At 46.9% G+C, this 26,677-nt stretch overlaps 1 pseudogene; it reads left to right on the forward strand.

The window, feature by feature from the left end:
• Window positions 1-26,677, forward strand: part of LOC137299605 (N-acetyllactosaminide beta-1,3-N-acetylglucosaminyltransferase 3 pseudogene) — an 80,713-nt pseudogene that overhangs the window by 47,887 nt on the left and 6,149 nt on the right.

Here is a 26,677-nt window from a genome sequence, read left to right on the forward strand (position 1 = left end):
TCGAGGTGGCAGAGGAGGTCACCAGCACCATCAACATATCGCCCACCTGCATACAGTGCAGGAGGTGCTGCAATGACCTCAGTAGGTCAGCCAAAGTGAGTACACTTACTCATTCCCCTACACTCCATCTGCCACATCACCGCCCCCACCCCACATCTCCTTCTGCACTGCCAACACTACTCTGTCACATCACCCCTCATACGCACTCAAACCTCATCCTCATCTTACCTGCACTTACTCACCTCGCCAGTACTCATCCCGCCACTACCACGCAACCCAATCCTCATACAATCTCATGGCTCTATCCCATACTCACCCTCTCATGCATCTCTCTCACAGTCAGCCTCACCCAACCTGCCACTACCTGTGCTGCAGCCACAGGGCATGCATCACATATGTGCAGTAGGCAGCGTAAGGCAAACGTGTCGTGAGCATGAAGGGGATGCACAAGGGTGTTTGAGGGTTTGTCATGGTTTTTACTTATATTGAATTTCTGACCAACTCACATTACATATTATATTGGCACCACTACTGTCACGTCTTTGCGAACCTTGTCTGGTTTGTGCAATAATGCCCTTTCCTGAGGATCACTATGAAGACCCACAACTGATGCCACCCATTGTGCCACTGCAGAGTGGGTGTAGGTGTATTTGCAGGGCTCTTTTGTGCAGACGACTGAGAGACGTCGGCGATGTCCCCGGTGGCACCCTGGAAGGATGCGGAGGAGAAGTTGTTGAGGGCAGTGGTGACTTTGACAGTGACAGGTAAGAAGATGGTGCTCGGGCCAGCCGGGAGCAGCTCGGCATGAAGGAGGCTGCAGATGTCCACGACTACATGTCGAGTGACTCTGAGCCTCCGTGTGCACTGCTGCTCAGAGAGGTCCAGGAAGCTGAGCCTCGGTCTGTGGACCCTGTGGCGAGGGTAGTGCCCTCTGCGACGCATCTCTCTCTGCGGTTGCCCTCCCTCCTGCTGTACAGGTGGATGTGTCACAGCACTGTGTTGTGGAGCTCCACGTGTCAGAGGCGGACGGCGAGGCTGGTGAGGCTGGTGATGCTGTTCGCCCTCCGAGGAGGTCATGACTGCAGCTACGGCGGCCCCCATCCAGAAGATGTACATCTGAGGGGGTCCGCAAGGTAGGTAAGTGTGTCCACACACCGGGGTTGCGGTTCCAGGTCGGTGAATTTTCTTGTTAGGAGGAGGGTGGTGGAGGCCAAACTTTGTCCAATGTGACCGAGTGGCCACCTGTCGAATGCACCTTTGCAGCTGCAACACCTCCGTTTGAACTGGGAGTGTTTCCCCCAGTATGGGAAACAGTCTCAGTTCAGTGTAAAATCCCACCCCTCCTAATAAAACAGCTCAATCAGGTCTGTAAACGACCTGAACAAGCAACATAAATACTTTCAAGTGGCATCCCGCTGGCTTTAATTGCCTGCGGGATTCCCACCTACGCGTCAGTGGGGAACCCGGAAGTGGGCAGGTTGGAGCCGGGCTCCGAACCCGCTCCGGGATTCCCCGATTTTCGGAGCCCCCCCCGCCAGGAACGCACCCGATAGCGGGTACTAAAATGATGCCCACGATCTCACTGAATGGCAGAACAGGCTCGAGGGGCTAAATGGCCTACTCCTGTTCTTATCTTCCTATCTTCCTAAGCTCATTCAAAATTCTGCTTCCCATATCCTAACTCACACCAAGTCCATTCACCCATCACCCCTGTGCTCACTGACTTACATTGACTCCCGGTCCAGCAACCCCTTGATTTTAAAATTCTCACCCTCATGTTCAAATCCCTCCATGGCTCCTCTCCTCCCTATCTCCATAACCTCCTCCGGCCCTACAACCCTCAGCGATCTCTGCGCTCTTCCAACTCAGGCCTCTTCTGCATTCATCCACTTCCATTGCTCCACCATTGGCGGCCGTGCCTTCAGCTGCCTAGGACCTAAGCTCTGGAATTCCCTCCCTAAACCACTCTGCCTCTCCGCCTCTCTCTCCTCCTTTAAGACACTCCTTAAAACCTACCTCTTTGACCAAGCTTTTGGCCACCTGTCCTAATGTCTCCTTTCTTTGGCTCGGCCCCAGTTTTTGTCTGATTTACGCTCCTGTGAAGCGCCTCGGGACGCTTTTACTACATTAAAGGCGCTATATAAATGCAAGTTGTTTTTGTTTCTAATTATATAAATGACTTGGATTCAGAAACTCAGTGCAGAGTGGTGAAATTTGTGGATGATGTCGAAAGTGGGAGAAGAAATTGCATAATTAGTTGGGCAAGATATGTTGGTAGGCTGAACAATGGCTGGGGAAATTGAATGCAGACATTATAAAGTTCTGCATATAAGGAGGGAAATATAGATAATGCACATTCATTGAAATAACTGAAGGTGAAGCTGAAAGAGATTTGGGAGGCAGAGTTGACTCAACACAAATATGTACAACCAATTTAAAGCAGTAATCGACAAAGCTAACAGGATGCCAAACCACACAGAGTAAACAGTACAATACCAGACAGGTATAGTGCTCTGGTCAGATTGCACCCTTGAGCACTTTTTCCACTTCTGGTTGCCAAGAAACAAGCAAGGCATTCAAGTGCTGGAGGCAGTGCAGAGAGGAGCCTCGAGACTGATTCCCTGGGCCAGGACTCTCAATTATGAAGATAGACAGGACAACCGTGGGCTTCCTAGCCTGAAAGTGAGTCGTCTTTGTGAGAGGTGATCTTATAGAGGGGTATAAGACTGTTAAAGGAAGGGGGAAAAAAAATAAACCCTCCAAATGGAACCTTTGAGTTGTGCGAGTAAAGCAGTGAGACACGGGTTCAAATTTTAGGCATGTTATCAGGAAATTCATCTTCGCAAAGAGAGTGTTCAACATGTGGAATAAGCATCCAGATAGAGGAGAGGAGGCAAAAACCCTGGAATCATTTAAGAAACAATTGGAGGAACGTAAGGGATGGACTAAGATGGGCCAAATGGCCGGTCTCATCCATAATTATTTCGTAAGAAGCAAACTGCAGCATTGATCTTTTCTTTTTCGTTACGGCAGTAAAGTTATGAATCCCTATTTCTAAATCCAGACCCCAGGTTTTTGTAACTAATCCTGTTGCGTATTGTGTTTTAACAGGTTATCGTTTCTTGTCGCTCAGGGAGACAGTTTTATCTCTGTGCAGAGATAATAGGAGAGGAGGAAGAGGGAGAATTTAAAAATTAAGAACCTATTCCAGCCCCTGTAAAAAGAAACAACCTGGTCAAAACTGGCATGAAAAGTGAGGCATGAGGAAGTCAAAATATTGAGCAATCTCTCTTCGACTTAAAGCCTGAACTTGGAAAATTCTGATGTGGAGATGCCGGTGATGGACTGGGGTGGACAAATGTAAGGAATCTTACAACACCAGGTTATAGTCCAACAAATTTATTTTAAAATCACAAGCTTTCGGAGATTATCCCCTTCGTCAGGTGAAAATTCTGGAGAGAAAAGGTAATTTTTTTTTAAATCTTGAGATAATACAAATGAAAATTGGTGATTTTTTTCTTCCTCTCTCTGTTTGGTTTTGAATGCTGACTTAAATGGTTTTTAGTTCTAATTTTACATTTAGGATTCTTGCTCAAGTAAATAAACCAGCGATGAGAGAGAAACAGGAACTGGTAGAAATAGGGGAAATAATGAGTGGAAAATTAATGTTAAATAGCCATACACAGGAATAGAGCAGATAAAGATCCTGCATGTGTAGAACATTTTGAGAAGGAAGAGTATAAGTGTACAATGGCAGGAAACATTGTATTACGGGAACAGCAAGTAAATTCTGTTTTGAAGCAAGTTTCTCTGTTTGCAGAAATCTTTCACCTTTTTCCTCCAGCGGAACTGAATTCCTGTCCAGCAGTTAACAATTTGTTTCTTTCTCTGCTTCTGATGACCCTTATTTTAAAGTGACTGTTGGGTGTATATAGGATAGCGTTATATATCCCCTTGCCCTTACACGGATATATTAGTAAGCAAGAAGGCGTGAATAAACTTGCAAAGTGGGCATGTAATTGGCAAATGAATTTCAATATAGATAAGTGTGAGGTGGTGCATTTTGGTAGGAAGAATAAGCAGGCCACATATTGCTTGGATAATAAGAGTCTAAATGGGGTAAAGGAGCAGGGTACAGATGCACAAATCACTAAAGGTAGCGATGCAGGTTAATGAGGCCATAAAAAAGGCAAACCAAGCACTGGAATTCATTTCCAGAGGGATAGAATTGAAAAGCAGAAAAGTTATGTTAAGCTTGTATAGAACTCAAGAACTATAGAGTAGTAATAATGGGGGACTTCAACGACCCTAATATAGACTGGGATAGTAATAGTGTAAAGGGCAAAGAGGGGGAGGAATTTCTGAAGTGCGTTCAGGAGAACTTTCTTGACCAGTATGTTTCCGGCCCAACGAGGAAGGAGGCATTGCTGGATCTGGTTCTGGGAAATGAGCTGGGCCAAGTGGAGCAAGTGTCAGTGGGGGAACGTTTATGGAACAGTGATCATTTTTTTTTATTCGTTCATGGGATGTAGGCGTCGCTGGCGAAGCCGGCATTTATTGCCCATCCCTAATTGCCCTTGAGAAGGTGGTGGTGAGCCGCCTTCTTGAACCGCTGCAGTCCGTGTGGTGACGGTTCTCCCACAGTGCTGTTAGGGAGGGAGTTCCAGGATTTTGACCCAGCGACAATGAAGGAACGACGATATATTTCCAAGTTGGGATGGTGTGTGACTTGGAGGGGAACGTGCAGGTGGTGTTGTTCCCATGTGCCTGCTGCCCTTGTCCTTCTAGGTGGTAGAGGTTGCGGGTTTGGGAGGTGCTGTCGAAGAAGCCTTGGCGAGTTGCTGCAGTGCATCCTGTGGATGGTACACACTTATTCCTTATGATCATAGTATCATAAGGTTTAGATTAGCTATGGAAAAGGACAAGGAGCATTCTAGAGTAAAAATACTTAATTGGAGGAGGGCCAATTTCAGTGGGTTGAGAACGGATCTGGCCCGGGTAAATTGGAATCAAAGATTGGCAGGCAAAACTGTAAATGAACAATGGACGGCCTTTAAAGAGGAGATGGTTCGGGTACAGTCCAGGTACATTCCCACGAGAGGGAAAGGTAGAGAAACCAAAACCAGAGCTCCCTGGATGACAAAAGAGATAGAGAGTAAGATGAAGCAAAAAAAAGGGGGCATATGACAGATGTCAGGTTGATAATACAAGTGAGAACCTGGATGAATATTGAAAGTACAGAGGAGAAGTGAAAAAGAAAATAAGAGGGGCAAAGAGAGAGAATGAGAATAGACTTGCAGCTAACATAAAAGGGAATCCAATAGTCTTCTATAGACATATAAGTGGTAAACAGGTTGTAAGAGGAGGGGTGGGGATGATTAGGGACCAAAAAGGAGGTGTACTCATGGAGGCAGAGGGCATGGCTCAGGTACTAAATGACTACTTTGCACCTGTCTTTACCAAGGAAGAAGATGCTGCCAAAGTCACAGTAAAAGAGGAGGTAGTTGAGATACTGGATGGGCTAAAAATTGATAAAGAGGAGGTACTAGAAAGGCTGGCTGTACTTAAAGTAGATAAGTCTGGTCCGGAGGTGGCAGAAAGGGCGGAGGATGATACGTTGAATGTGGAGGCTGGTGGGGTGGAAGGTGAGGACAAGGGGGACCCTATCATGGTTCTGGGAGGGTGGGGAAGGGGTGAGGGCAGAAATGCGGGAAATGGGACTGACACGGTCGAGGGCCCTGTTAACTACAGTGGAGGGGATCCTCGGTTGAGGTGAAGGGAAGACATATCAGAAGCACTGGTGCGGAAGGTGGTATCGTCAGAACAGATGCGATGGAGACGGAGAAACTGGGAGAAGGGAATGGAGTCCTTACAGGAAGCGGGGTGGGAGGAAGTGTAATCAAGGTAGCTTATGGTAGATATTGGTTGACAGCCTATCCCCAGAAATGGAGATAGAGAAGTCGAGGAAGGGAAGGAAAGAGTCGGAGATGGACCATGTGAAGGCGAGGGAAGGGTGGAAATTGGAAGTAAAGTTGATGAAATTTTTCAGTTCGGGGGTGGGGGGTGGGGGGAGAGCTGGAAACAACATCGATACAGCATCGAAAAAGAGGTGAGGGAGGGGGCCCGAGTAGGACTGGAACAAGGAATGTTCCACATATCCCACAAAAAGGCAGGCATAGCTGGGACTCATATGGGTTCCCATAGCAACACCTTTTATTTGTTCAACGTTGAACAATTTCTCCTTTGAATCCACTCACTTCCTCCAAATAAAAGGTGTATGAACGGCTCAATATAAATAAAGTTCTTTTCTTCAAATATTGCCGTGGCACCTTAACATCTGCTTAACAGGCAGATGGGACCACAGTTTGGCATCTCATCCAAAAGGACGCCAACTCTGACAGCAGTCCCTCAGAAAAGAAAGAAAAGAACTTGCATTTATATAGCGCCTTTCATGTCCTCAGAACGCCTCAAAGTGCTTCACAGGAAATGAAGTACTTTTGAAGTGCAGTTGTTATGCAGGCAAACATGGCAGCCAGTTTTCACACAGGAAGATCCCACAAACAGCAGTGAGATAAACAACCAGATAATCTGATTTTAGTGATGTTGGTTGAGGGATAAATGTTGGCCCAGGACACCGGGGGAGAAATCCCCCGCTCTTCTTTGAATATTGCCATGGGATATTTTACACCCATAACGGCATAACCTCCAAAAGTATTTCATCGGCTGTGAAGCTCTTTGGGATATCCTGAGGATGTAAAAGGCGCTATATAAATGCAAGTCTTTCTTTCTTTTTTAAACAATTTTACAACACCAAGTTATAGTCCAACGATTTTTATTTGAAATCTACAAGCTTTCGGAGGTTTCCTCCTTCCTCAGGTAAATGTCAGGAGCTCCTTGAAGCCTACGCATTTATACATCACAGAACAATACATGGGGCTCGAATTTAGCAGGCCTGCGGGTTCCCAGCGGGTGGTCCTCCGGGAGCGTCGAAAACACGGACGGCGAAATTAGTGGGTTGCCCACGCGATCGTAGCAGGCAACACACTAATAGGAATCAATTACCTGCTCCTCCGGGGTCCACGGCGCTGGCCTGCGCGTCGGTCGGGCTGCGCATGCGCAGTACGATCTGTCAGCTGGAGGCTCTCTAGTTAAAGGGGCAGTCCTCCACTGACAGATGCTGCAACCAATGGGACAAATTGCAGCATGGAGCAGCCCAGGGGGAAGGCTGCTCCCAGTTTAATGATGCCTCACCCCAGGTATCATCAGATGGGGTGAGGAGGAGGGGGAGGACACAGATCTTCCCCCCGGCGGGCGGGAGGAAGCGGCCTGCCTCTGCCACCAAGAAGGCCTGGCTCGAGGTGGCAGAGGGGGTCACCTGCGCCACCAACATATGGCCCACCTGCATACAGTGCAGGAGGCGCTGCAATGACCGCAGTAGGTCAGCCACAGTGAGAACACGAAGTCTTTCCCCTACACTCCGTCTGCCACAACACTGCCCCCACCCCAAATCTCCTTCGGCACCGCCAACACTATTCTGTCACATCACCCCTCATACCCACTCAAACCCCATCCTCATCTTACCTCCACCTACTCACCTCGCTAGTACTCATCCTGCCACTAACACGCAACCCAATCCTCATACAATCTCATGGCTCCATCCCATACTCACCCTCTCGTGCATCTCCCTCACGGCCAGCCTCACTCAACCTGCCACCACCTGTGCTGCAGCCACAGGGCATGCATCACATATGTGCAGTAGGCAGCGTAAGGCAAACGTCTCGTCAGCATGAAGGGGGTGCACAAGGGTGTCTGAGGGTTTGTCATGGGTGTTACCCATATTGAATTTCAGAGCAACAAACAGCACACATTATATTGACACCACCACTGCCATGTCTCCGCGAATCCTGTCCGTTGTGTCCAATAATGCCCGCTCCTGGGTATCACTATGAGGATCCACCACTGATGCCACCGATCGTGTTACTGCAGAGTAGGTGCAGGTGTATTTGCAGGGCTCGTCTGCGCAGACGACTGAGAGACATCGGCGGTGTAGCTGGCTGCACCCTGGAAGGATGCGGAGGAGAAGGTGTGGAGGGCAGTGGTGACTTTGCCAGCGACAGGTAAGCAGTTGGTGCTGGGGCCAGCCAGGAGCAGCTCGGCATGAAAGAGGCTGCAGATCTCCACGACTACATGTCGAGCGAATCTGCTCCTCCCTGTGCACTGCTGCTCGGAGAGGTCCGGGGAGCTGCGCCTCGGTCTGTGGACCCTGTGGCGAGGGTAGTGCCCTCTGCGATGCGTCTCTCTCTGTGGTAGCCCTCCCTCCTGCTGTGCAGGTGGGCGTGCAACAACACCGTGTTGGGGGGATCCACGTCTATGCGGCGGACGGCATGGACTGCGAGGCTGCTGGTGCTGGTCATGCTCTTCGTCCTCCGAGGGTGTCCACACACCACCCAACTGGCAGGTGTTGGTCTGAGGGGTTGTGCAGGGTAGGTGGGTGGTTCCTCGGACTGGGGCTGCGGTTTCGTGTCGGTCTGTCCTCTGGCTTGGCGGGGGGTGGTGGAGGGCAGGGGTTGCCCTATGTGACGCGGTGGCCTCCTGCGTGGGTGAGGGCTCTCCCCCGTGGAGCGCACCTAGGCACCTGCCACAGGCTGCTGGCTGCAACGCGCCTGGTTGGAGGGAGACTGTTTCCCCCAGTGTGGGAAACTCACTGCCTTGAACCTAAAATCCCACACTTCCTCTTTTGACAGCTGCTTCAGCTCATTAACTGACCACAACGAGCAAGTTAAGTACTCTCAAGTGGAACCCCGCTGGCTTTAATTGCCTGCGGGATTCCCACCAGCGGGGCTTGCGCGCGCAGCCCCGCACGTCAGCGCGGTACCCGGATGTGGCCGGGATTTCGTCGCGATCCGGTCACGTGACCGGAGATCGGGATTTTCGGGGCCACCCCGCTGGTAACCCGCCGGAAACACGCTCCTAAAATCGAGCCCATGGTGTTTACAGACTGCCCCTGCAACTGCCCGTTGCCAAGGCAATCACCGTGTTCAGACAGAGAGGTGTCACCTACAGAACCCCCGAATACACATTCAACAAAAAAACAAACAGGAAAAAAAAACAGAGAGAGAGAGAGGCAGAAACATCCGGAAGGCAGAGAAAGCCAGCAAATGACCCATTATATTAAAAACAGATAGCTTTTGTTCGCTGGTGGGGTTACATGTAGCGTGACATGAACCCAAGATCCCAGTTGAGGCCGTCTTCATGGGTGCGGAACTTGGCTATCAATTTCTGCTCGACGATTTTGCGTTGTCGAGTGTCTCGAAGGCCGCCTTGGAGTATGCTTACCCGAAGATCGGTGGCTGAATGTCCCTGACTGCTGAAGTGTTCCCCGACTGGGAGGGAACCCTCCTGTCTGGCGATTGTTGCGCGGTGTCCGTTCATCCGTTGTCGCAGCGTCTGCATGGTCTCGCCAATGTACCATGCTCCGGGGCATCCTTTCCTGCAACGTATGAGGTAGACAACGTTGGCCGAGTCACAGGAGTGTGAACCATGTACCTGGTGGGTGGTGTCCTCTCGTGTGATGGTGGTATCAGTGTCGATGATCTGGCATGTCTTGCAGAGGTTGCCGTGGCAGGGTTGTGCGGTGTCGTGGACGCTGTTCTCCTGAAAGCTGGGTAATTTGCTGCGAACGATGGTCTGTTTGAGGTTGGGTGGCTGTTTAAAGGCGAGTAGTGGAGGTGTGGGGATGGCCATAGCGAGGTGTTCGTCGTCATCGATGACATGTTGAAGGCTGCGGAGAACATGGCGTAGTTTCTTTTTCTTACCTTGGTACCCACACAGGTGGCAAACTTTTGGAATAGCCTATTTGTGGAGGCAGTGAGAATGCAGGATGTTATAAATTTTAAGAGGGTGATGGAGAAGAAACCTTTAGAGGAAACATAATTAAGAGTCGTGTACGTGGACTCTGCGAGGAGGCAGGTTCCAACATTGACTGGCAGCACCCAGTATTTGGGTTTGGAGTAAGCAGATTGCATCATTGCTTTAATGCTCTCAGTTAACAGACTAATGACTTATTTCTTTAGTTTAAAAAGAATCTGGGTTCCTTGTGAACCTGGAGGAATTCAAATTTTTCTATGTTGGGGAGGGGGAGAGAGACACTCTTTTGGGGACCACCCTGACACACCTCCTGGGCCCCTCCTCACCCCCCCTCTCCCAAATTCCAAATGTCCATTACCCAGAGGAGAACAGTACTGAAAACATTCTTGATTAGCGTCAGTTCAAATGTCAGCAAAACTATAGGGGCCATTAAACAATAAATGTGCTTTATCTTTTTCTTTGAACACTTTCATTTATTAGTTATAAAAATATTAGACATAGGGAAATAAAGCTGTTTGACTAACAGTCAAGATTAATCCAGTTGGGTAACAAAGAGTCTGTTCCTTTTCCAATTGGCCGTGGGAACGCAATGCTTTTAGAGGATGGACCAATGGCAGGAGCGTGGGGGCGGGGCAGTTTGAAGTGGGAGGTCATGTGATGAAACCTCCAGAAATGCACCCAGCCAGAGTTGGTGACCCGAGGCTCAGTACTGGATCATCTCGAAGGGAATGTGGATCAGAGATTCGGGGGCTACAGTGTTGTAGCCCTAACCCCAACCTGTGCTCCCTCTGAGTTTGGCTCTCCTTGGTGAGTACCGGATTGATAAATGTAGACTAGAATAAATGGCCAATGACAAACAACAGATACCAGGTAAAACAAGGGGTAATGAGAAACATCGTCAAAATAAACACTTGATACGCAACTAGTACAGAGGTCCGTTCACGTCAAACAGGATGAGGCTTGCTCCCTCTGCACCAGTGAATCATCAGTCTAGTCTATGGTAGTTCTTCACTCAGCCCGGTTACTGCACAGCCCATTAATGTACAGCCTGGGGACCATTTGTGGCCTCTCTCCCTTTCACCCGGAGCCCTGGGCAGAGATGGTAGAGTTGGAATAATAACCGGTGACAGAAACTGCGACAGCATTTCATAGAATCATAGAATATTTACGGCATGGAAGGAGGCCATTCGGCCCATTGTGTCCGTGCTGGCCGAATATGAGCCACCCAGCCTAATCCCACTTTCCAGCACTTGGTCCGTAGCCTTGTAAGTCACGACCCTTCAGGTGCTCGTCCTTTTGCACCTTCTGCACTCCCCTTCCCCCTCCACCGAACCTTCTCAGTTTTGCTTTCTATCCAACTTCCACTTTTCCTTCCCTAAAGAGGGGAGGAGGGGCCACAATTCCACCTTCCTATGGCCCAGGCTCATAACAAAAGCAGAAAACAAGTAAAAGCAGCTGAGATATACCGTCGCTGAACACTACTAATAGCACAATAGTGTTGTCCAAAACAGGAAAGAACGAAAAAGCCTTTTCCTTTTGTGGTCTATGCGGGTTTGAGTCATAAGCATTTGACTCACTGAGACTCACGTCCGTGCTACTGGGACCATGTCAGACGGATTCTAGATCTCCACTCAATTTCCCATTGACCAGCCACTAGAAAGTGCAAGGTACCAGCCAGGCACGATGGTCTGAGATTTCCTGCCCATTCCACTAGTTTCAGTGTAGAAATTCAACATTTCCCATTTTGTATTGATGCTGGCTTCTCAGCTCCAATTAACCCACAGGAGGAATTCTGTCCCTTTAGTTTCTGCTGCCACTAAGGTGTCAGCCTTGGCTCAGTGGGTCATAAGGTCATGGGTTCAAGTCCCTCTCCAGGGACTGGAGTCCATAATCTAGACTGACAATCCCAGTGCAGTACTGAGGGAGTGCTGCACAGTTGGAGGTGCCGTCGTTCGGATGAGACGTTAAACCGGGGCCACAACTGCCCTCTCGGGTGGATGTAAAAGATCCCACAGCGCTATTCGAAGAAGAGCAGGGGAGTTCTCCCTGGTGTCCTGCCCAACATTTATCCATCAGCCATCACTAAAAAACAGATTATCTGGTCATTATCACATTGTTGTTTGTGGGGTCTTGCTGTGCACAAATTGGCCGCCGCGTTTCCTGAATAAGAACATAAGGAATAAGAGCAGGAGTAGGCCGCATAGCCCCTCGAGCCTGCTCCGCCGCTCAATCAGATCATGATCTTCGACCTCAACTCCACTTTCCTGCCCGATCCCCATATCCCTTAATTCCGCTAGAGTCCAGAAATCTGTTTATCACAGCCTTGAATATACTCAATGACTCAGCATCTGCAGCCTTCTGGGGTAGAGAATTCCAAAGATTCACGACCCTCTGAGTGAAGAAATTCCTCCTCGTCTCAGTCTTGAATGGCCGACCCCTTTATCCACGCTACATTACAACAGTGACTACAAAAATTCTTCATTGGCTGTAAAGCGCTTTGGGATGGTGCTGAGGATTTGAAAGGCGCTATATAAATGCAAGTCTTTTCTTAAATCATCTGGCAGACCTTGTTTGTGTGGTCTAATTGCTGTAATGTTTGTCTCGGAGAACAGCATGGGACTGAGAATTGGCTGTAGTGGGGAGGAGTGTAACGGAGGGACATAATGGTGGTTTAGTGCTTCCTCTAATGGGATCTTTGTGAATTGTCAACAGGCAACAAATTGTATTTTTCTACCTCTCAGGTTTTTTCTTTTCTCTCACAATTTTCTCCCCCCCCCCCCCCCCCCCCCCCCAATTTTGAAGGTGTTGACTCTCGTTTGGGTTACTGTCCTGTAGGTCCCAGTTACCCTTTGGTCCCTTGTCCATCTAGCTACTCCTCATGTGTTAGCCTAGACAGTGAGTGTCGGCAAGTGACTGAGGCACCAGGTCTTGTCCCCACCCAAACCCCAAGTCCACTGAGGCCAATTCTGGTGCCTTAACTATTGCCCAGGCTGGGCTTAGCTAACAAATCACAAACCGGGGATCGAGCCTGGGACCTTCCTGATCTGTATGTGAGCACGGTACTGGTCAGCAGTTTGGTGGGAATGGGGTCGAGTGGGTAGGGTGTCGGTCTCACGATCAAGATGAGCTTGGAAAGGGCATGAGGAGAGACACTAGAGAAAGGTGCCAGTTCTAGGGCAGAGGGGAACCATTGGGGAAGTTTGGCTCGGTGGGCGAGGGGAAGGGAGAGAAGCGGCAGAGGCAGCTGAATGGATGGTCTCAATCCTAGTGACAAAATCGTCCATGAGTTCACCGCACTTGTTGTTGGGGGGGGGGTGGAGGAGGCAGGGGAGAGAAGTTTAAGAAGACTGTTTGTGCCGGAGAAGAGAAGCCAGGGGTTACCTTGGATGATCCTGGAATAGTGAGCAGTTTTGGCAGAGGAGAGCAGGACCCGACTTTGCTGTATGTGGTCCAGCCAGATCTGGCTAAACCAGTTGTCCGCCATAAACGTTCAAGTCTGCGTCCTGCGAACTTAAGGGAGTGGAGATAAGGGCCGTTCTGGGGGAACGACCAGGGTGAGCGAGAGTAATGGTTTTAATGGGGACAAGGGCATTAAAGGTGCAGAAATGTCGTGTTGTCGTCTCTCAAATCCGAGGCGAAATGTCTGCTGAACCGGAGACCATGTCAACTTTTAAGAATGGGTTAGATAGATGGTTGAAGGCAAGAGGGATAAAGGGATTTAGGAACAGATTGGGCACATAGGATTAGGATGACTGCTTGTGTGGAGGATAACTGCCATCACAGACTGATTGGGCCAAACAGTCGGTTTCCATGTTGTAACTTTTATGTCAATTATTACCTCCTGGAAAAAAGCCACTCCTAACATTAAATATTATGCAAATTAGTTACAGTTCAGCCTTGTGACAAGGATGTTCAAGCTTTAAGTGCTTCTTCCCTCCTTGACCGAGATGACAATCCAACAAAGCAGATCGATTGTAATTGTTTACCAAATATTTACTCTTAAATAGTCAGGCATTCACAGCTGGCTGTGCCTCCCACGCATCGGTTTATAAGCCGCACCTGACCTCACATGGGAAGGAAACATGACGGAGAATGAATCTAAATTAGCAACTCCCCGTGCCTCCTTACTAACCCTAGATACCCGGGGGTAAATATTAACCCCCAAGAACGGCTGGGAGGTTAAAATAACAGGTTTTTGGAGCGGGACCCACGCCCTGGCTCAGACTTGCCCACTTTTGGGTTTAACTCGGACAGATTGGTCTGCGTGTGGAGAACAAACACCACTAAGTCCCGCCTCTGTACATGGAGACAGAGAAACTGGGAGAAGGGAATAGAGTCCTTACAGGAAGCGGGGTGGGAGGAAGTGTAATCAAGGGTAGCTGTGGGAGTCGTGGGCTTATAATAGATATTGGTTGACAGCCTATCCCCAGAAATGGAGATAGAGAAGTCGAGGAAGGGACGAGTCGGAGATGGACCATGTGAAGGCGAGGGAAGGGTGGAAATTGGCAGTAAAGTTGATGAAATTTTCCAGTTCGGGGGGTGGGGGGGCAGGAAACAGTATCGATACGGTCATCAATGTACCCGAAAAAGAGGGTTAAAGCCGGCAGGCCGATACTTAAAAGGGCCATGTTCCTCATTGAGATACTTAATATTTTGTGTATTGGAAAATTAAAATGAATTTAATCTTAACTGTTCGGGTTTCCCGTCGCCTCCAATTTATGTCAGGTGAAAGCAGGAGGGAAGGGCCGGATCCATGAGGTGAATGAGGGCCTTTATTGCACTGCTTGTGGGCCCTGAGGAATAGGAGTGCTTCATCCAGGCCCAACAAGCTCACCTGGCCGACAGGACCTTCACCCACACCCCGATGCTGGCCCCCCCCCCCCCCTATCGATGGTGGACCCCCACCTACCTCTGACTCTTAACCTGACCTCCAGTGACCTCCGATCTTCTTTCCAACCGCCCGATCTTCTTCCTGCCCCCCCCCCCCCCCGATCTTCTCCCCGGCCCATGATCCTTCCCTCCGACCCCCGGCTGCGGCCTGCTGCAGTAGGCCTTCCTGACCGACAGCCAGCCAGCCAGCTGGCGAAACCCGGAAGTAAAATTGATTGGCTCGTTAAGCGATTGCGACCCACCCACTTACCTTCCGATTTTCACACCCGAGAATCTCCCGCCACTACCCCCCCACCCCCCCCCCCCGGCCTCCACCGCTCCCTTCCCGGCTCAGTCAAAATTTACCCCTGAAATCGCTACAGCAAAGCATGGGATGGACAAATTGGAGGAGAACAAATAGAAACAACAGCTGGTCTGTAATTGGAGAAAGAACGAAAGAAAGACTTGCATTTATAAACTGTCTCTCACGACCTCAGGACGTCCCAAAGCACTTCACAGCCAATTAAACTTTTGAAGTGCAGTCACTGTTGTGATGTAGGCAATGCAGCAGCCATTTTGCGCACAGCAAGATCCCACAAACAGCAATGTGATAATGACCAAATAATCTGTTCTTTTTTAGTGAATGTTGGTTGAGGGATAAATATTGGCCGGGATACTGGATAGAACTTCCTAGCTCTTCTTCAAAATAATGCCATGGGATCTTTTACGTCCATCTGAGAGGGCAGACGGGGCCTCAGTTTAACGTCTCAGCACTCCTTCAGTACTGAGTGTCAGCCTAGATATTGCACATAGTCCCTTCACCACTGCTTATGAGTAGGGTTACATTATAGCTCTGGGATTGGCACCAAGAGTGAGATGGGTGTCCATGCCAGCTCAGGTCAGCGGTAGCTACCTCTAGGTATGAGTTTTGTGAGTAAACGCGAGTGGGTCTCTTCGGTTTGGGAGATCTTATTTGGCCAGTCCTCATGGGGAGACAAATTCTCTGGAACCTTCCTTCTCAGCACTTATGGTTGAAAATGTAATAGTCCTTAACCTCCAACTCCCACATATTCCTGTTTACGAAGGTACCTGAGAACAGTGCGAGATATAAAAGCAACCGGGATGAACAACACAATATTAGGGGCAGTTCCACGACCTGCCATCTGCAGATGTCTTATTGTTTTTTATTCATTCTTGGGGTGTGAGCAACACTGACTAGGCCGCATTCCTTGCCTATCCCTGGTTGCCCCGAGAAGGTGGCAGTGGGCCTTTTCTTCTTGAATTGCTACAGTCCTTGTGGTGGTCCCACAATGGCATTAGGGAATTCCAGGATATTGACCCAGCAGTGATGAAAGAATGGCGATATTCACCAGATTCACCAGAATGATACCAGGGCCTAAAGGGTGCGATAGGTTGTATAAAGTTTGTTTGACTTTAGAAGGTTGAGGGGTGATCTAATTGAGGTCTTTCAAATGATAAGGTAGATACAGAGAAACTATTTCCTCTGGCGGTGGGATCCAGAACAAGGGGGCACAATCTTAAAATTAGAGCTAAGCCATTTAGAAGTGAAATTAGAAAGTACTCTTGCACATAAAGGGAAATCTGGAACTCTCTCCCCAAAATGTTTATGGATGCTGGGGGTCAATTGAAATTTTCAAGACTGAGATCACTGGACATTTGTTGGGTAAGTGCATCAAGGGATATGGGGCAAGAGCGGGTAAATGGAGTTGAGGTACAGATCAGCCATGAGCTGATTGAATGGCGGTACAGGCTTGGGGCGGGGGTGGAGTGGGGGGGTGAATGGCCTACTCCTGTTCCCATTGTATATGTCCAAGTCAGGATGCTGTGTGATTTAGAGGGGAACCTGGAGCTCATGGTGTGCCCATGACACAGGGAAGCTGATCTAGTGGCCTGCTCTGTCCTGGATGGTGGAAATCCATTGTCTGCAGCCCGCGAGTTCCCAAGCCTGGTACACTGTGGGCGTCCCGCGTTTCCATTTCCCTTCATCCTGTGGGAGGCTGTCAACTTGTCCGATTCCTAACCAATTATTTTCCTAACTCTCTCAACATCCATCCACGTGCACTGCTGGTGTCTCAGCTTTACTCTGATGCTCCTTTGGATCCTGTTGGGCAGAAATCTGCTTTCCACTGAGCTGAATCCCATTTCCCCGCTGGCTATCAGCCTATTCTGTAACCTTTGCCTTCGCCATGGCTTTCTACCGAGACTGTATTCTCTGCTGGACTGCCTTGATTGCACTACCTGGCCTGCTCCGACAGGTTGAGTTTCTGCCTATCCGCTGGCATGCTTCACTCCACACTGGGCTAGCCATGCTGCTCCCATCCCATTGTACGATCTTTGCTTTGCTGCTATCCGCTTGCTTCCCATGTTGCTCGCTCTGTTTTGCTCCACTTGTCCTTCAGAAGTCCCCAATCCCCCGTTGCTGGACTAGCTTGGACCGGCTCCTTAAGGTCTTCTCCCACGCCCCCCACCCTCACCCTAAATTTCAGCAAATTATATATTTGAGCCCCGAGGTCTCCACAACCTTCGGGTTCTTTCCATTGACTCTTTATTCCCATTCCTTGGTTTTTCCTCCCAAAACGTATTACCTCACACTTAACCACATCAAATATTATCTGCCACCCCTCTGTCAATCCCACTAAACTGTCTATGAAATCTTTTATAGTTCTTCTTGCTCTTTCCTAAACCCCCTACTTTTGTGTCATCTCCAAATTTTGATAGTGTTTTCCATGTCAAAGTCCAAATCATTTACATAAATATACTGAGAACAAAAGTGGACCCAGCGCTGACCCCTTAGGTAATCATTTCCAACACCCATTAACCCTCTTCCTCTGTTTTCAGTCCATCATCCAACTTTCTATCCCTTCTGTTATATTTTCTCTCATACATATGTCTGGATTTTTGTACCAAACTTTCTGTGAAATATTTTATCAGATGCCTTCTGAAAATCCATATACACTACATTTAATGCATTGCCTTTGTCTATCCAATTGGTCACTTCTTCAAAAAAACTCTATTAAATTTGTCAAACATGACTTGCCTTTAACAAATTCCACCTGGCCATGATTGAGCCATGCATTTCTAAATACCTGCTAATTCTGTCTTGAATTATGCATTCTATGAGTTTACCCACAATTGAGATTAGTTGAGTGTCCCCATCCCTAGATTGGGGGACTAATGGCAATTGTAGCTCTCCAACCATGGTCTGGTGAGATCAGCACCCTCAGTGCAGACTGGGGATTGAACCTGGCATCATCCTGCTCCGTATGGCCCCGATACTGCCTTAACCAGCTGAGGCATTTCTGCCACCATTTGTGTCAGGCGTGGCTCAGTGGGTAGTGCCCTCTCACCTCTGAGTCAGAAGATTCAAGTCCCACTCCAGAGACTTGAGCGCATAATCTAGGCTGACACCCCCAGTGCCGTGCTGAGGGAGTGCTGCACCGTCGGAGGTGCCGTCTTTCAGATGAAACGTTAAAACGAGGACCCATCTGGCATCTCAGGTGGATGTAAAACATCCCATGGTACTATTTCAAAGGATAGCAGGGTAGTTCTCCCTGGTGCCCTGGATAACATTTATCCCTCAAGACCAACATCACTAAAAAAACAGAATATCTGGTTATTATCACATTGCTGTTTGTGGGATCTTGCTGTGCATAAATTGGCTGCCGTGTTTCCTACATTACAACAGTGACTACACTTCAAAAGTACTTCATTGGCTGTAAAGCATTTTGGGGCGTCTTGAGGTTGTATATAAGATAGAAAATGGTCTGGAAAAGATAAATCTGGAATATTACTTTAAATTAAATGGTGGCGTTAGAACAAGGGGTCACAGGTTCAAACTACTAAAAGGCAAATTTCAGACTGATGTCACACAAAGATCAATAAAGAAAAAAAAGAAAGAATTGCATTTATATAGCGCCTTTCATGACCTCAGGATGTCCCAAGTGCTTTACAGCCAATGAAATACTTTTCAAGTGTTGTCAATGATATAATATAGGAAACACGGCAGCTGATTTGTGCACAGCAAGGTCCCACAAAGAGCAATGTGATAATGAACAGATAATCTGTTTTAGTGATGTTAGTTGAGGGAAAAATATTGGCCAGGACACCGGGGAGAACTCCCCTGCTCTCCTTCGAAGGAAAGTAAGAATACAATACATGGAATGGACTCCCGGATAGAGAAATGGAGATGAAAACCTTGGAATCATTTAAGAAGCAATTGGATGTTACAATAGGGAGACGTATGGATCATTATGGATTGTTGCTCTAAGATGGGCCGAATGGCTTTCTTCTACTGTATTTGTCTTGTAATCTTGTGAAATCTTTTAAAGATTAATTAACTCAGCCCAGACTAGGGATCAAATCTCTGAACTTCCTGATCTGCCTGACCCAGTTACTTGCTGCTTTACATAGTTTATGTGAGACATCTTTCTGAAATTTGCTTTTTATTAGTTTGAACCTTGTTCTTATTTCACCATTTCATTTAAGGTAATATTCCAGATCTATCTTTTCCTTTCCGTTTTCTACCTTTATATACTTCGATAAGATCAAGTCTCAGATACTTCCCTCCAAGGCTAAAAAATCTTTTTAGAGAAATGAGAACAGTAAATGATGAAAAGCAAATGTTCCTGTGTGATGTAAATCCTGACAATAATCGGAATGAGCTGTCACTGAATGAATCAGTGATTAAAGTAATGTGACCCTTCAAAAAGGAAACAGCTGGACAAATAAAGACAGTGCAGTGGGTGCTGTTAATAGTCCTCTAGCAGCACTTATAAAAGAGGAGTGTTCAAAGTCAGGAAAGTGTGTATATACGTCATTGTTAAATGGGCCTTAACCAGAGTGAACATTGTCTCACTATCCTGAAAGAAGAGAAAAAAGAACTTGTGTTTATATTGCGTCTTTCAGGACGTCCCAAAGTGTTTTACAGCTGATTAAATACATTTTGAAGTGTAGTCACTGTTGTATTGTAGGGAAACACAGCAGCCAATTTGAGCACAGCAAGATCCCACAAATTACAATGAGCTAATGACCAGATAATTTGCTTTTTTTTAAAAAATGATTTTGGTTGAGGGATAAATATTGTCCGGGACACCGGGGAGAACTCCCCTGCTCTTGTTCGAAATAGTGCCAGGGGATCTTTTACATCCACCTGAGATGGCCTCGGTTTCAAATCTTTTCCAAAAGACAGCACCTCTGACAGTGCAGCACTCCCTCAGTACTGCAGTGAAGTATCAGCCTGGATTGTGTGCTCACATCTCTGGAGGTGGGACTTGAATTCACAACCTTCTGTCTCGAGAGGTAAGAGTGCTACCTACTGAGTTAATTCTGAAAGGGGTTAGTTCATGCTAGGGTCCAGTTTGATGTGGAGATGCCGGTGATGGACTGGGGTTGACAATTGTAAACAATTTTACAACACCAAGTTATCGTCCAACAATTTTATTTTAAAATCCACAAGCTTTCGGAGGCTTCCTCTTTCCTCCGGTGAATGTGGAACTGAAATCCTCGAACCCTTCGCACTTATAAATCACAGAACAATGCCTGGTGATTACAGATAGTTTTTTCAACTGCCCGTTGCCAAGGCAACCAAAGTGTTCAGACAGATAGGTGTTACCTACAGGCCCACCGAATATACAAATGGCCAGAACTAAAAAAACAGATGATGTGGAGATGCCAATTTAAAAAAAAAACAGAGCAAAAGAGGACACCGCGCAACAATCGCCAGACAGGAGGGTTCCCTCCCAGTCGGGGAACACTTCAGCAGTCAAGGACATTCAGCCACCGACCTTCGGGTAAGCGTTCTCCAAGGCGGCCTTCGAGACACTCGACAACGCAAAATCGTCGAGCAGAAATTGATAGCCAAGTTCCGCACCCATGAGGACGGCCTCAACCGGGATCTTGGGTTCATGTCACGCTACACGTTACCCCACCAGCGAACAAATGTTATCTGTTTTTAATATAACGGGTCAATTGCTGTCTTTTCCTTCCGGATGTTTCTATGTTTCCACCTCATTCGCACTTTTTTTTAATTGGCATCTCCACATCATCTGTTTTTTTAGTTCTGGCCGTTTGTATATTCGGTGGGCCTGTAGGTAACACCTATCTGTCTGAACACTTTGGTTGCCTTGTCAACGGGCAGTTGAAAAAACCCTCTGTAATCACCAGGCATTGTTCTGTGATTTATAAATGCGATAGGTTCGAGGATTTCAGTTCCACATTCACCTGAGGAAGGAGGAAGCCTCCGAAAGCTTGTGGATTTTAAAATAAAATTGTTGGACTATAACTTGGTGTTGTAAAATTGTTTACAAGGGTACAGTTTGTAATGGGTAGTGAGTTTTGATGAGCTATTTGATTAATGGGGGCATCACATTTGAGACCAGTTCTGACTTCATTGGCGTAACACACCAATAATTTCTCGCGGAGTGCGGGGGAGAAAGAGAGTTTCAGAGCTTGTGGTTAGAGAAGGAGAAGAGACAGGGTGGAGTACAGAGAAAGGTCGAGCGACTTTACACCAATGCATCTACAATTCCCTCAATAGAGGTGCCAACTTGAGGGGAAAAATCAAGGTGGGTTGACAAGACGTGAGACGATTCAGAGGTACACACTCCCTGGAGCTGATGTGTTGCCAGAACGAGCTGCTCCTGCAACTGTCCATGTTTTCTTTTTAAGTTAGGTGCAACTTAAATTCCTGAGCAAATAATTTTTGTCATAAGTACAGCTTGTGAAGCAGATACATCACAATTACAACTGTGTGACGTGTCACAAAATTAAGGAACAGAGAAGTTATCGATTGAAAAACAACCTTCAGTTCTTCTTGTCTGTCAGTTGTGCCATTGCAAGAGATGATATTAGTACAACAGCAGCTGAATCTGTTTGGAAACAATTAGTTCAAGCTAATGGTGCCAAGCCTATAATTGGCACCTGTTAACAGACCTCCAGGGCAAGTACTGCTCGGTGTTATGGAGCTTTGACAAATTGCTAAAGAATCGGATCTAATTGGACCAATAAGGGTGGCACTGAGTTGCCTCAATGTCACCTGACAGAAATCAGCACCACAATTGTCCCTTTTGAAGGGCACCACTAATACAATAATCTAACAGGTGGTCCAATTAGACAGAAAGAAGCTTAAAATAAAACTAAATCATGATAGTCTATGGCTTTTAAAAAAAAATTGATCCATAAAGATGGAGCTGGATTGCCCCAATGTCATTAACATGGAAACAAATTTGCCTCAATTGCAGCATCCAACTGGTACTTAAATTACTGAACGTCCGCTCCTCTTGTAGGAAGTCCTTTCCAAATGTTGATTACTCTCTGTAGAACACCCCAATATCAGTCCTAAATTTGCCTGCCAGAACCTGTATCCCTTTGAGCTATTCATGCAATATACTTTGAAGTAATTGTCTGCCTTTACTTTTTTTCCCCAGTACTATTAACATATCATAGAATTATAGGAAGGTTACAGCACGGAAGGTGGCCATTTGGCCCATCGAGTCTGTACCGGCTGTATGCATAAGCAATCCAGCTAGTCCCACTCCCCCGCCTTATCCCCGTAGCCCTGCAAATTTTTTCCTTTCAAGTACTATTCCAGTTCCTTTTTGAAAGCCACGTTTAACTCTGCCTCCACCACCCCCTCTGGCAGTACATTCTCGATTATAACCACTTGCTGTGTTAAAAGGTTTTTCCTCGTATCACCTTTATAACTTATCTTATAAACATCTATAAGATATCTCCAGGCAAGGTTGAAATGCCCCAGTTTTTAAAAAAAAAGTCTTCCCTCATGACTCTTGACCTCTGACACTTGCAACAGAAACAAATGAGGCAAAGTTCACCAAAAATTCTTATCTCCTGGAGAAGTTGTCCATTTAAAGGAGAGGACTGGGTTCAGTGAGTTCATTCCGATGATACGTGGTTAAATATTCTCCCGGGTGTGGTGCTGGGCTATAAAGACGAGGGAGGTCCCAACTTCAACAGTAGTAGATTTTTGAGCTCTCCGGGGTGGTTCAACGATCCCACACTCGCAATCCGGGAATCCGAAATAGTGTTACAAATTCTTCAACCTGTAATCCTAGGAACTGTGACACCTGCTTGAAAGGTAAGATTCCTTCAGTGTTCTTGTCACCCATCCTGATTTTCTTCTCTTGATTGCACCATTTCGAGGGACTTGTAAAGTCGTTGCTGAAGATCTCCCCTCCTTCTTCCCCCACCCTCCCTCCTTCTTCCCCCACCCTCCCTCCTTCTTCCCCCACCCTCCCTCCTTCTTCCCCCACCCTCCCTCCTTCTTCCCCCACCCTCCCTCCTTCTTCCCCCACCCTCCCTCCTTCTTCCCCCACCCTCCCTCCTTCTTCCCCCACCCTCCCTCCTTCTTCCCCCACCCTCCCTCCTTCTTCCCCCACCCTCCCTCCTTCTTCCCCCACCCTCCCTCCTTCTTCCCCCACCCTCCCTCCTTCTTCCCCCACCCTCCCTCCTTCTTCCCCCACCCTCCCTCCTTCTTCCCCCACCCTCCCTCCTTCTTCCCCCACCCTCCCTCCTTCTTCCCCCACCCTCCCTCCTTCTTCCCCCACCCTCCCTCCTTCTTCCCCCACCCTCCCTCCTTCTTCCTTTCGCTGTTTGTCTCTCTCATTTCTCTCACTCCTCTTTTCTCTCTCCATCTCTTTTTCTCTCCTGCCTTTCTCTCTTCTTTCCTCCTCCTCCCACCTTTCCTGTCTCCTCTATCCTCTCCTTGCTCGTCCCCTCTCTCAACCTGCTTTCTTCGCTAATCTCTCCACCCTAACTTTTTTTCTATCCCTCCATCTCTACCACTTTCCTTTTCCCCCCTCTCACTTTCTGTCTGAGGAATGATTGAAGTGAATTGGAACTGAGAGAGTAAAACACCCCTGTTCTGTATGGCTTGAGTATAAAATCGGAAAAAAGTACTGCTCATTATAAGAGAAAAAAGTATCTGAATTTATCACAAAAAGGGAATACGAAAAGGTTAGGAAAAGAAGTCAAAAAAACAATTAGGAAAGTGAAGAGAAGCTATGAAATTAAATTATCAAGGAATAGAAATAATAAAGTATTGTACAGACACATAAATAACAAAAGAAAAGTCGGAATGGGATAATGCCACTAAAGGATACACACAATAAACTCTCAGGTAATGACAGCGAAATGGCAGAAATATTAAATTATTACTTTGCCTCGGTATTTACCAGGGAGATTAACATGGTGGGCATAAGATTCGAAGTGATCAAAAAAGATATAAAGACAGAAATTTGGGGAGATAATTGATAAACTAATCAAACTTAAAGAAGATAAAACCCTTGGTCTGGATAGATTGCATCCACACATATTAAAAGAAGTTAGGGAGGAGATAGCAGAGGCACTATTTTATATATATATATATATATTCACTAGAAAAGGGAATAGTGTCAGAGGACTGGCGACAGCTAATGTTAATCCCATAATTAAAAAGAGAGATAGAACAAGTCCAGGGAACTATAGACCAGTTAGCTTAACATCAGTGGCAGGAAAGATAATGAAATCCTTACTCAAAGATGTAATAGAAAGATATCTAGAAACTGAAAATATAATAAAGAATAAGTCAGCACGGATTGCAGAAGGGAAGGTCATGCTCGACCAACCTTATTGAATTCTTTGAAGAAGTAACAGAAAGGGTAGACAAAGTAGATGTATTTTTTTGGATTTTCAAAAGGCCTTCGATAAAGTACCGCATTCTTGACTAAGGTCAGAGCGTGTGGAGTCAGGGAACAAGTAGCAGAATGGATAGCAAGCTGGCTACAAAACAGAGAATGGGGTTCAAGGTAGCTACTCAGACTGGCAAAAGGTGGGAAGTGGTGTTCTACAAGGATCGGTGCTGGGACCACTGTTGGTCACCGTTTACTAAACAATTTGGACTCAGGAATCGGAAGCACAATTTCAAAATTTGTTAACGACAACGAATTGAGGGGTGAAGTTAATACTGAGGAGAACTGTGACAAAATACAAAAAGACTTGCAGAATGGACGTGTAATTGGCAAATTAATTTCAATATAGATAAGTGTGAGGTGGTGCATTTTGGTAGGAAGAATAAGGAGGCCACATATTCCTTGGGAAATAATAGTAAATGGGGTAAAGGAACAGAGGGATATGTGGGTACAGATACACAAATCACTAAAAGTAGCGACACAGGTTATTAAGGCCATTAAAAAAAAAGCAAACAAAGCACTGGGGTTTGTTTCTAGAGGGATAGAATTGAAAAGCAGGGAAGTTATGTTAAACTTGTATAGAACCTTGGTTAGACCACTCTTGGAGTATTGTGAACAGTCCTGGTCTCCATATTATGGAAAAGATATAGAGGCATTGGTGACGGTGCAAAAAAGATTTATTAGGATGATACCAGAACTGAGAGGTTATAGCTATTAGGAAAGATTGAATAGGCTGGGGCTCTTTTCTCTAGAAAAGAGAAGACTGAGGGGTGACCTGATAGAAGTCTTTAAGATTATGAAAGACTTTAGTAGGGTAGATGTAGAGAAGATGTTTCCACTTGTGGGGGAGTCCAAAACTAGAGGTCATAAATATAAATGAGTCACTAATAAATCTAATAAGGAATTCAGGAGAAAATTCTTTATCCAGAGAGTGATTAGAATGTGGAATTCGCGACCACAAGGAGTGGTTGAGGCGAATAGCATGGATGCATTTAAGGGGAAGCTCGATAAACACACGAGGAAGAAAGGAATAGAAGGATATGCTGATGGGATTAGATGAAGACGAGCAGGAAGAGGCTCGTGTGGAGCAGAAACACCAGCATAGACCAATTGGGCTGAATGGCCTGGAATGTGCTGTACATTCTAAGTAACCCAACTGTTATTCCAACAAAAATTGATCTTTATTCAGGATGGTCCCTTTTATCTAGTTACCAATTAAAGTGTAATATTCCTGCATCTCTTAAAAGGGCACTGTCTTAAAGGGGAAAAAAGTGTTTTTTTTACTGTCTCAAAATAGATTTATTGTAAACAATTTTACAACACCAAGTTATAGTCCAACAATTTTATTTTAAAATTCTCAAGCTTTCGGAGGCTTCCTCCTTCCTCAGGTGAATGTCAAGAAATCCTCGAACCTCTCGCATTTATAAATCACAGAACAATACCTGGTGATTACAGATGGTCTTTCCAACTGCCCGTTGCCAAGGCAACCAAAGTGTTCAGACAGATAGGTGTTACCTACAGGGCCACCGAATATACAAACGGCCAGAACAAAACAACAAAAGAAAACAGAGAGAGAGAGAGGAAGAAACATCCGGAAGGAAAAGACAGCAATTGACCCGTTATATTAAAAACAGATAACTTTTGTTCGCTGGTGGGGTTACGTGTAGCGTGACATGAACCCAAGATTCCGGTTGAGGCCGTCCTCATGGGTGCGGAACTTGGCTATCAATTTCTGCTCGACGATTTTGCGCTGTCGTGTGTCTCGAAGGCCGCCTTGGAGTACGCTTACCCGAAGGTCGGTGGCTGAATGTCCTTGACTGCTGAAGTGTTCCCCGACTGGGAGGGAACCCTCCTGTCTGGCGATTGTTGCGCGGTGTCCGTTCATCCGTTGTCGCAGCGTCTGCATGGTCTCGCCAATGTACCATGCTCTGGGGCACCCTTTCCTGCAACGTATGAGGTAGACAACGTTGGCCGAGTCACAGGAGTATGAACCATGCACCTGGTGGATGGTGTCCTCTCGTGTGATGGTGGTATCTGTGTCGATGATCTGGCATGTCTTGCAGAGGTTGCCGTGGCAGGGTTGTGTGGTGTCGTGGACGCTGTTCTCCTGAAAGTTGAGTAATTTGCTGCGAACAATGGTCTGTTTGAGGTTGGGTGGCTGTTTAAAGGCGAGTAGTGGAGGTGTGGGGATGGCCATAGCGAGGTGTTCGTCATCATTGATGACATGTTGAAGGCTG

Source organism: Heptranchias perlo, chromosome 29 (genome assembly GCF_035084215.1).
Source record: "Heptranchias perlo isolate sHepPer1 chromosome 29, sHepPer1.hap1, whole genome shotgun sequence".
NCBI lineage: Eukaryota > Metazoa > Chordata > Chondrichthyes > Hexanchiformes > Hexanchidae > Heptranchias > Heptranchias perlo.